Genomic DNA, 12,252 nt, shown 5'->3' on the forward strand with positions numbered 1-12,252 from the left:
GGAGAAAATAATCAAACAATTTGTAAGCACTATAAAATTACATGGTGATACATAACAGTCAACATTGATTTGTCAAGACAAAATCATAGAAGATTAGAGTTGGAAAGGACCGCAGGAGGTCATCTAGTCCAACCCCCTGCTCAAAGCAGGACTAACCTCAGCTAAATCATCCCATCCAGGGCTTTGTCAAGCCGCAGCTTAACAACCTCTAAAGATGAAGATTCCACCACCTCCCTAGTTAACCCATTCCAGTGCTTCACCGTCATGTCAAACCAACCTAATATCCTTCTTTGACAGGGTAACAAGCCTTGTGGATGGAGGGAAGCAGTAGGTGTGATATATCTTGACTTTAGTAAGGCTTTTGATACGTCTCACATGACCTTCTCATAAAAAAAACTAGGGAAATATAATCTAGATGAATCTACTATAAAATGGGCGAACAACTGGTTGGAAAACTGTACTCAGAGAGTAATCAATGGTTCATAGTCAAACTAGAAGGGCATATTGAGTGGGGACCCACAGGGTTCATTCATCATCTTCATAAATGATTTGGATAATGGCATAGAGAGCTCACTTATAAACTTTTAAGACAATACCAAGCTGGGAGGGGTTGCAAGTGCTTTGGAAGACAGGATTAGAATTCAAAATGATTTTGAAAAACTGAAGAAATGATCTGAATAAATAGGATGAAATTCAATAAGGACAAATGCAATGTACTACATTCAGGAAGGAATAATTAATTGCACAAATACAAAATGGGAAATGGCTGCCTCAGAAGGAGTACTGCAGAAAAGGATCTGGAATTATAGTGTATCACAAGTTAAAGATCAATCAACAATGTAGTATTGTTGCAAAAAAACAAACATCATTTTGGGAAATATTGGCAGGGTAGCGTAAGCAAGACACAAAAACTCCACTCTACTCAGCAATGATAAGGCATCAACTGGAGTACAATGTCTGTTGCTGGGCACCGCAGTTCAGGAAAGATGTGGACAAATTGGAGAAAGTCCAGAAGAAAGAACAAAAATAATTAAAGGTCTAGAAAAAATGACCTATGAGGAAATATTGAAAATGAAATGTTGAGTTTGTTTAGTTTGGGAGAAGAAGACTGAGAAGGGACATGATAAGGCTTCAAGTACACAAAAGGTTGTTATAAAGAGGAGGGTGATAAATTTTTCCCTTTAACCACTGAGGACAGGACAAGAAGTAATGGGCTTAAATTGCAACATGTTTGATTTAGGTTAGACATTAGGAAAAACTTTCTAACTGTAAGGTTAGTGAAGTTCTGGAACACATTACCGAGGGAGGTTGTGGAATTTCCCATCACCAGACATTTTTAAGAACAGGTTAGATAAACACCTGTCGGGGTGGTTTAGATAATACTTAATTTTTGCTCAGTGCAGGGGACTGGACTAAATGATCTATCAAGGTCGCTTCAAGTCCTACATGTCTATGATTCTATAAAAATTCCAGCAGAGTTCTAATCTCCTATAGACCTATATTGCATGTAACCTAAATCTCTATACCCATGCCCTGTGTTCAAGATAAGAGGTGATTACAGAGTGAAGAACGATTTTCCATGTATGTATGTGTAGATTTAAATGATCCACCACTACCCTTATAATAGCACTGAAGATCAGAGGCCTGGTTTCCATGTACATTTCAAAATGGTCAGATTGCAAAACCAGGCAACCAGAAAGAGCAAGGTTTGGGGGCAAAATGGGGTTTCCAAACCTGACACATTTGTTTTAGGTGAAACAGCTGCCTTTCAGAGTTAAAACTCAACAATTAAAATCCATCCATTGGTGCTAAGGAACATAGTTTAAAAAAATCCACTGGCTCTCGGCCTGGTTCTCAGGCAGAATAAAATCTTACAAAAACTTGTCTGAACTGTTTAGCGGAAGAAACATTTATTCTGAAAAGGTAGTATTTCCTTTCATCTTATTCACTTTGGCAACTGACCCAAGCCTATTTAATTATCTAAATACTTTGCAACTGTATCTACAGTGTGTTACCAAAACATTTCTCAAGTAATCTCATTTTTAAATGCTTTATTTCAGTGAAATAGGAGGAGAAGGAAGTTTCTGGAAATCCCTAATGGCTACTCAGAGCTCAGCTGCCAGATGATTAAGAAACCATTAAGTTTTTCATTCCATCAGCTACTCTGATGGACGGATGACAAGTTAAAAAACTATAATTCTCTATTTAGCAATCACATTGGCTGATGATTTATCCCCCACATTGTATCTGGTGGAAAAATGAGACAGACATTGGGTTGCTGATGGGCTCAATAGCTTATTATTATTAATGGTCTATTTTGCATATAAAGTAGCATGTTTTAGCTGAGGAGTTCAAAGCATTTTACAAATGTGTGTACAATTAGCATTTTATAGAAGAGGAAATTGAGGCACAGTGAGTTTTAGTGACCAAAGTGACACAGTGAATAAGGGCTCGTATACAAAGAGGAATTAATTGAAATAGCTATTTTGTAATTAGGCATTCTGGAACACGGTATTGTGGAATATTTTCTCATGTTGACACTGTATTCTGGAATAAAAGTTACCTTTGTTCCAGAATAATTATTGGACTTCCAGAGCAGAGTGATTTTTCCAGAATGTGAATATAAAGTAACTTTTATTTCAGAGCAGAGTCCACATAGGGAGTTATTCCAGAATAGTTTATTCCAGAATACCTTCTTCTGCAATAGCCAGTTCAATCAATTTCCCCAAAATACTGAGTAGGGAACCAAGCTACCTGACCATCATGGCTCTGCTCTAACTACTAGACAATGCTATCTACTCTATTAACTCCTTTTCAGGTTCCCTCCTATAAAACACTCATTGTAAAGATTTAGACAGGACTGCTTAGCAAGAGAAACACTTAGACCCAGTCCCTCAAAAGTATTTAGGCATTTAAGTCCCATTAATTTGTACCAATCAAGAGCCCAGCAACAACCCAAAGTCTATCTCATTTTTCCAAAGGGTACAATATGGTGGATAGTTCATCAGCTAAACACTATTTCTGGCTTTCAAAAAAAAAAAAAAGAGACAGAGAGAGATTGCAAAAGTGTGCTGGGGCAAAATGGCAATAATGTTATCTTGTTTTGGTTTATATTTGTTTTCAGTGGGAGCAGGGTATTTTTTGTTTCTTTGATTTTTAATATAACTACTTAAAATATATGTATACTACTCTGGGGGGGGGGGGGAGGGGGGTCTCTGTTTAAACAGTCCCATTGCCTACAGATGCTTTGGGAGCTTCCATGTGTGAGTCCACCAAAAATCTTGTTTTGTTTACCCATCCCCAGGATCATTTCCACCTTTGAATATCCTGGTCCATTATCAGCCCCTAGTTTGTTCTCTCCTTTGTAATATTCTGCCATTTCCCTCCTCATTCCCTGTATGCTTCACACCATGTTTCTCTAATCCCATGTCAGTCCCATTATTGAAGAGTGAAAACTAGCATTTTTTAAAAATCCATTCAATTTCTTGAGAAGCTCACTAAGGGCTCAATACAGCATGGCGGTGAGAGGCTCCTGAGAGTTGCTGACCACTCACAACTGTCATCGACTTCATTGGGATTCGGGGTCATTCAACAATGTATGCTCAACAGTTCACAAAATCAACCCTAGCAACTTCCTTCTCCTCAACTGTGGTGCCAGTATCTCCTCAGAAACTGTGCCCAGTCATGCTTAATCCAATTACCTTCACATTTCATGCTGAATGACAAATAAACTGGAGAGAATCATAAACTGTTTGTGTATAATTTGCTGGCAGAAAAAAGAAATAAAATCCATCCAATACATTGGTCACTGTGAATTGTTCACCTAGCTCTAATATTTTTTCTACTTTACAAGATTCTGTGAGGTTAACTGTTTCATATGTACTCTGACAGCATTGGATGGAAAGTCCTACTCTGTGTACTTAAGGAGGAAATATTATGGTATATGGGTAAGAGATTTATCAAACAATAGCCCAAAATGAGGGGAGAGGAGTAACAGTTCCACCACCCCTGTTCAGACCAGCGACAGGTGCATGATTTATGGCCATGAGCCATCCACTCAACATATGTCTTGTAGCTGTCATCAGGATCAGATGGATCAGGGAAAGATAACATTTAGACAACTGAAGTATAAATCAAACAGTGTATGCAGCTCAGGGCCTTCAACACATCCTTGGTTCCAGGGTGAATTCCATGGATTAACATCAAAATCCAGAAAGGGGGGGAAATAGATTATCCTTTCCTAAAGTACAAATGGATGGCACCTGAACTGTATGTAGATTCACAAGTCCACTTCTGAGCCACTTTTATGCTCCACCCTCCATTCCCAGTTACCATTCAGCCGCTGCAATGAGAACAGTTTCAGGACTATTCTAACACATATCACCATTAACAGCCCTGTTGGGCCATTATTCTGGCTGATGGTTACTGAACCATAAAATGTTCCACCAATGTCCCTTCTCTCCCCTGACATGTGCCACATATGGCCCATATGCAAATAGGCCAAGGGAATCACTATCTGTTTGCATCTGCCGCTTGCTTTGCACATGGCAGTGTCAAGGATCTGACCCCAGATTATTACAAGAGAATATTCCCCTAAACCAGCCATACCTTGCATATATCCCCTCAGTTATTGTCATTTGCACAAAGCCGGCGCTAGACATATGCAGATTAAGCAATTGCATAGGGCCCCGAATAGCTATTTGTTTTTTATTATATGTTGGTGGGGGCAAGAATATTCCTGTTTAGGGCCCTGAATGGGCTAGTACCGCCTCTGTGGATTTGCAATACTTATGAACAAACATTCTAGCCCCCAATAAATTATTCCTACATTATTATTTTCATTTCAATACAGCTAGATATTTTTAAAGTAATAAAACAGCATAGCCAATGGTTTCTGAGTGATTGATTGATTCTTTTCCCTCTGCTTTGAAGTCAAGAGATATTTGCTTTCCTATCAAAGTGTATCACCTCCCACTCTCCCCTCAAGTTCCTTCCACACACATACACACACAAACTGCTCTCAGTGCTCATACAGACTGATTCTAAAACATCTTGGAATTAACATAACAAAATCACCACAGCTGTGTCTTGACTCTCTTTTCTGAGATAAAAAGAGAAATGAAAATTTTGTTCACCAGGGGTGGAACAAGCGATTCAGATACAGCATGTAAAGCTCAAGACCAATAGTGTTTTCAAAGCTGCAAGCATAAGTGAATTATTTTAAGCGAACGAGATAAAGACACTGCTCTGTACCATCTGTGATCACTTACAGCTGTGCAAAGTCAGAGCAAAGCAAACAGATTAGAAGAGTAGCATTTTATATACATTTTACAATCACTTTGCACAAAGGTAAATGACTACACAAAGTGCAGGGCAGTGGAAAATTGAACCTACAGAATTCCTTTAAACTACAGGCAAACAAGAAGGACATGTTGATTATAAAGGATTTTTATGAATATAGCACATATATGTATAATATACAGCTCCCCCATTTTTGCTGTCTGTTTAAAACACATTATTCTACCTTTTCCCATTCTGCTTTCTTAGTCTCCTATTTTTCTTCTTTTTTTTCTGCCTTCAAATCTCTTCTGTCTTTAGTCTCATGACTTTTCTTCTCCTCATATCGCTAATCTCCTTTCCTCATCTATCCCTCCATATTTTCAGGTTTTCAACTAGATATTCAGGGCCCTAATATATTAGCAATAGCAGTAATAGCTTATAGATTTTATTCTCTAAGTGATCGAATCCCTCTGAGTTCTAGCCCTCTAGATAACAACATAAATATAATGTCCTGGAAGGATACATTCCATGAGGACTGCAAAACACCTGAAATGGAAAAGCCCTGTGGATTTCATTTTAGGCTTTACCCTGAGCTAATAATATGTTATCTAATATGTTATCTTAATACTATTCTTTAGTGTATTAATTAAATATCCCAGTAACCTGTGCCATAGACATAATTCATGTGTTTACAGATAAGGAAGAAAAGCTAGGCCCCATGACCTGTAGAAAGCAAGGAAATTTATGCAAGTTCTTATTTCAGGAGCTACAGTTTCCATTAAGTTGACAATTTCAAGGTATTTTTGAAAGTACCTGGCCATAAATTAACAGGCACTCGCTAAGAATGAACTGTATGAATATAGTGGCCTGAGCCATGTAGAAAATTAAAGACTATAAATCTAGGGCAAGTATATAACATTAAAGTCAATCCAAAGAGTGGTTATAAATGTAATGGGCCCATTTTTGTTGACAAAACATTCCTAAAGCAAATATTGTACCCGCTGTTGTAACTAATCTGGGATATAATGTGTATAAGTAACGGAGCTGGATAAGCTATACCATACCACAAATATGTATGTATAGTTATTTACATAGTACCATTGCCCTTTGGCCTGGGTGGATAGCCCATATTCAGGGCTGGAGCTGGGAGGAGAAAGATCATTCCATTTTGTGGAGAATTTTGATATTTCAGAATGTGGTTTCATTCCGATTCAGAAAAAAACTATTTTGAAAGTCTCTGGGAAAGCGTATGGATCCCTAAGGCAGTATGCCTACTGGGTTGCTCTTTGGCTGCAGACCCTGGAAGTCCTGGGGACCCTGACTCCAAGGCATTCTGAGTCATACGCTCTGGAAGCCCTGGGATCCCCAGCCCCAGGGCACCACTGATCATCCGAGCTGGTTGAATGTGAAGGATGCCTATCTTCCCATCTTTCAGTATGCAGAGGCATGTAGTGTCTCCTTGAATAGACAGGAGACCCATGAACCAAATGCTGTGAGTCTATGCCACAGGCCTCCTGCACATATTCTAAAGTAGGCAATAATTGTTCTCAAGGGATGATGGAGATCACAGAAATAGAGTGTCTTAAGAAAATATGTAGGTGACTCAGAAGATCTTGGTACTGAGGTGCACAGTACCAGTAAGCAGTGGAGACTCCAGTTCATTAGAGATGAAGATATCTCCTGAGTACCTGAATGCCAGTGGTACCGAAGGAAGGTTGGAGGTTGGTGTTTGTACCGAGGTCAGTACCTGGCTAGCCAGCATCAAAGAATGAGCATGCCAAGGTACAGATTCAGATGGTAGCAGTCCAGGTTTCAAAGTAGGTGCTGAAGGTATTGAAGAGTCTAATGGTGCTGGTCTCCTGCTAGTAGGATGTGACCTCCAGAAGCAGAGAAGGTCTTCAGTCTGCATCCTCTTTTAGTAAAGGGATGAGATATAAAAGCAATCTTAGACATCTTCATGGTACCTAAAACACTCAGTGCCTCAACAGCACTCCTTTTGGGGCCTGAGGTCTCTTTTAAGGACATTTAACATTCCTGCTTTTCCTATTGATGCTTATCAACTTGGAACCTGGGGCTCTTGATACCATACACACATATGCAGAAGCCTCCTCAGATGGGGAGACGACCATATGGCTCAAAGTGGCATCTGCCATCTTCTCCCTTACAGTCCCCAGTGACCAAGTTTTTGAGGTAACGGGGGTATCAGAAGCCTGCCTCCTTACAACTCTTGATGACCTGGATCTGGAGGTAGATGAGGCAGTATATACAAGGGGGTTCTTGGAGCCCTGATCTGAAGCCAATTTTAAGGCCTGCTCCATCATGAGGAGCCTGAACTTTATCTCCTTGTTCTTACGAGATCTGCTTTTAAATGAAGTGCAGATCTTACACTTTGAAGGAATATGGGTATCCTCCAACACTTCAGAGACTGGGAATGTCTGTCGTTAGCCAGGATAGATTTCCAGAAGGAAAGACAATGTTTAAAGCCCAGTGATCCAGACATTCTCCAGAAATAAAAACTCCAAAGTGACATCACAAATGGGGAAAACACAAATAAAAAAAAAAGGAACTATTTATAACGAACTAACACTAAGTAAAAGAGGGCATACTAGAGGCTCCATCGCAGGCTGAAGGCAACTGAGAATGAACTGAGGGTAGTTTGCCCATGCAGCCTTACATATCCCCAGTACTGGGCACAAGCATGTGTAGAGCACATGTGCAGAGCACATGTCCAGGCGAAACGGGTATCACAACCAAAAATCTGATCAAAGGCACGGGAGTGCATGCGCACCTGAAGTGGAGCATCCTTAGAGCCACTACTTGAGGAAGAAATATCTCTGGTGCCTAAGAAGTGCTTTCCTCCATAGGCCTTTTATTATTTATATTATTAACCATCAGTTCTGAAACAAACCTACAAGATGTTGAATGGACTCATTTATACACTGGCAAATATTTCCCCCATGCCAAGCTTGCGTAGCTGGGAGTCATACTGCTGGATGCGAAGCAGATAGAATCTTTGCAGAGTCTCCAAGCCATGGAGCTCTGCAGCCACTACTTCTGCAATAGATATCCATCGATCTTAGGTTTCTCTGAGGTGCTTATCTGTGCAATACAAAAGCACCTGATGTAGTACCATCCACACAACTTGTAATACCCTACCCTTCCACAGGGGGTAATGCAGCATAATCACAAATCCAACGCCCTCGCCCACATTCCTATCCCACTCTACCTTGTGGTGCACAGTAGATGAGGACTTCTTATTTAGGTTCCCTAAAATCTGCCTCTCATGCAGCAGAACCACACCAATCTCACTGAATGAGACTTCCCCATAGAATCCATGAGCTTGCTCCATACATTTTTAGTTTTGGATACAAGCTGCTAGCACTTGCATTGTGCTGTCAATTCACACAAGTGTGCAGAGAACACAATGGAAGGAGAGGACAGTGAAAAGGAGAGAAATCAGGACTAAAGTGGGTAGGGTTCTTTTTCCTTCTTTCTTTCTTTTTTGTTGTTGTTGTTAAATTAAAAATTCCATCTACCAGCTCCAGGCCCAGGGAGATTGCAGCCAGACCTACAGGGATGTGTTTACAAATGGCTAAAATCTGTAAGGTCAGCTGCATAGTGACATCAATAATTAAAGAACAGCAAGACTTAAAATTTGCATCATTAATTTTGTTTCAAAGTTCAACCTTATCTCCGTACTCCCCTTTTGCTTTGCTGAGGGCAGGTGACCCCTGCTTTAAAAGAGAACTCTCAATCACAGTTCATTAGTTAGCTCAAGGAGAAATATCTTCTTTTTTTATTCTATATGAATGCACATGTAGGACTGGAATATACCCAGCACAGCACACTAGACGGGGCTACTTCAGTTCATAACTTTCACACTGTTTAAATGTTTTTCTTTTGGCTCCCTGAATCTGAACTCCTAGGATCTTTGGAACAAATGTTGATTTCCCATGGCCCTGGTTAGGCTTCCTAGACAGAGCAGGACAGTGATAACCCAGCAGTCCCAATTTTCAAGTAGCTCCAAAAACAAGCCTCTCATAATGATTTCTGCCTGTATTTTTTGTTGTCCAGCTCAGTCAGTGGGAGCTGGGATTTTTCACTCTCACTGCACTAGGAATAAGAAGAAATACAGCTAACTTTTGCTTCAGAGAGAACAGCAGGCAACTTACTCTCAGGTTTGCAAAGACGAAAGGCACCATAGCCAGCTAAACAAGTAGGCATTATAAAAGATACTCTAGATTAAAGCACGGTTACTTCTAGAGGGACGATTTTAAGACTGTATATTTTAAGACTGTCGATACCATTCCAAATATAATGTAATAATAAAAATGTTGTTCTAAATTATTCTCCTCTTTACTTGTCTCCTTGAACTTGAATTCAGGGATCAATTTCCCTGGCAACAGCTCATGACATCATGCTTACCACTTAAAGTGGCATGAGTGGAACAGGAAACTGCTGTAATGTGAAGATTTCTGACATCATCAATTGCCACAAGAAAAATGAGGACACTTGAACTCAGGTCTTGACAAGCAAGTAAGAGAGGAAAAAAAATCAAATATGCCAGCACATGGTGGTTGAAAAGATATTCTTCAGATCTTAAATATTAAACTAGGGAGCTTATATTGGGCTTGGAACTCTCTCAGCAGCAAGACAACAAACATCAAAGAACTGCATAACAAGAATTAAGTGTGCAATGTAGGGATATGGAAGGGAAAAATAATTGAGGAAGCATGGTCCGTGGTGACCGTGCTGGACTGGGACCCAGAAGACCTGTATTCAGTTCCCAACTCTACTATACAATGCCTGTCTGGCCTGATTTGCATTTACCCTGTGGCCCCTTACAATGCCTGGCTATTGCAGAAGGACCTTAAAGTGAGTGTATATTACAATCACACCAACTTCAAGGCCCCTTTATCTTGGCAGGCCTTTAATCTCGCTGTGCCTCAATTCCCCACCGATGCAAAAGGGATAAAAGCAGAATTGTTATGAAGCTAAGGCCCTGATTTTCAAAGCCATTTAGGCATTGCCGGACCCAGGCTGCAATACCTAACTAACTTAGGGCCTAAATCATATTTTCAAAAGGGTTTTAGGCACTTAAGAGACTAGAATTGTAGATAGTTCTTAGGATTTAGGTTCCTAAGTGTCTAAATCTATTCTGAAGATGAGATTTAGGCTCTGAAATCAGTTAGGTGTTCTAACACTGAATGCAGCAATGGCTAAATACCTTTAAAAATCTGGGTTTCAGTACCTAAGTGTTTGTGAGGAGCTTTTATATCAGAATGAACACCCATCAGGAAGGGCTTGTATATTACAGTTGCCAGTAGCATTTCCAGGCCTCAGCAGAGATTGGGCACTCATTGTGCAAGGAACTGTACAAACAGAGATAGTCCCTGACCTGATGAATTTACTGTCTAAACAGAGAAAACAGAAAAAGCATGGGAGAAAGTAAGTATTATGTTCACATTGCAGATGGGGAACTGAAACACAGTGCCCATATGACATGCCCACAGATATCTGTGGCAGAGCCAACAGTTGAACCCAGATCTCCTGAGTCACCAACTAGCGCCTTAATTACAAGACCGCTTGTCCTCTCTTAAGCTAGGAAACACTATGCATGTGTCTGTGTGTGCATGCGCACACGTGCATACACATACGCCACCTTGTTCATCCATGAATCGGAGGAAGGAATTCTGAATCAGCCTGCAATTTTCATTCAAGTTAGTGTAAAAGACTGAAAATCTAGAGGGTGATAAACACTGGCCTGACTTCCTAAATTCCTCCTTTCAATATTACCGTCCATTGTGCTTAGCCTCTTTCCCATAGTGGCTGAGTACCTATGATACCAGCAGGGAGACAGCCACAGCCAGCAGCACTGAGGAGCCTGCAGCAGTTGGCTTAGCAGCTCTGAGTCAGGGACTGATGTTTCAGCCCTACTGACAGACCCCAGTAAAAGGAATGAGAAATTCTGCAGTGACTTTGGGCCCCATTTAATCTTGCGTAGTGCTGAGACCAGCTGGGATGATCTGTGGGCTAGAAACTTTGGCGGATGTCAGTGAGCTATGCTCAGTAGTGGGTTTCCAGTTGTGGAACTCTGCCTCTTGCAGTCTGACAACCTTACAACCTGGCTCAATGCTTTGTTTAGTGAGACATTCCCTTGACCCTTGATGGTGTAGACACTTGCAGAGGTGAGCCTGACAACAGAGAGGGATGCCGGTGGGATTGGCTGTGTTTGCTGTTTCAAGGCGATAGTGCTGTACAATACATAGGCATGCACTTGTCTCATCACTTTTTACATGGGGCCCTGGTGCCCTGGCATGGAAGCCAAGTAAATCTCTAAGCTAATAAATAATATGGTTTAAAGTGCATCAAAAAAGGAAGAATATGACACATTATTACTCAGTGCTTTATAGCAAAAGAATAAGAGTGGGTGATTGATAGGAACATTGGTTTGGGAGGCATTTTTCCCTTATAATTATATTTGAGATTTTTTTTTTCATCGCTGACCTTTTTTTAATCTGCCCAGTCTCTCCGAAAGTAGCATTAGCAAAAGCAACAATCATCCAATTCAGCTGTTCTTCATGCAGTTCATAGCAAGGAGCCCAAGGACCAAATTGACATTTTCTACAGGAGTTTCAGTGAACAACTCCCACTTCAGGACTGCAAAGTACCCTAGCCCAAATGAAAAAAGCATCCCTGAGGCGCTAAATCAGTAATTTCAAACTTCACCTTTGCCACTGCAATCTGCAATGTGGAAGAGGACGGGATTTGCTTTGGAGTGTTTGTACCATCTCAGTGCATGTGTGGAACTGTATTCAGTAGGAATATGTGTGAGGGAATGTACAAGAATGGGAGTATGTTTAAGTGTCTACAGGAGGCTGCTGAGTGGATGTATTGAACTTGGTCACCCTCCTAACTGCCCTAGCTTCTTCTCCCTCATTCTCAGTGCTGTCCACCTTTTGGGCTGCCCTG

This window comes from Emydura macquarii, unplaced genomic scaffold, assembly GCF_026122565.2.
Source record: "Emydura macquarii macquarii isolate MOO-44397 ecotype Brisbane River unplaced genomic scaffold, CSIRO-AGI_Emac_v2 contig_374, whole genome shotgun sequence".
Lineage (NCBI taxonomy): Eukaryota > Metazoa > Chordata > Testudines > Chelidae > Emydura > Emydura macquarii.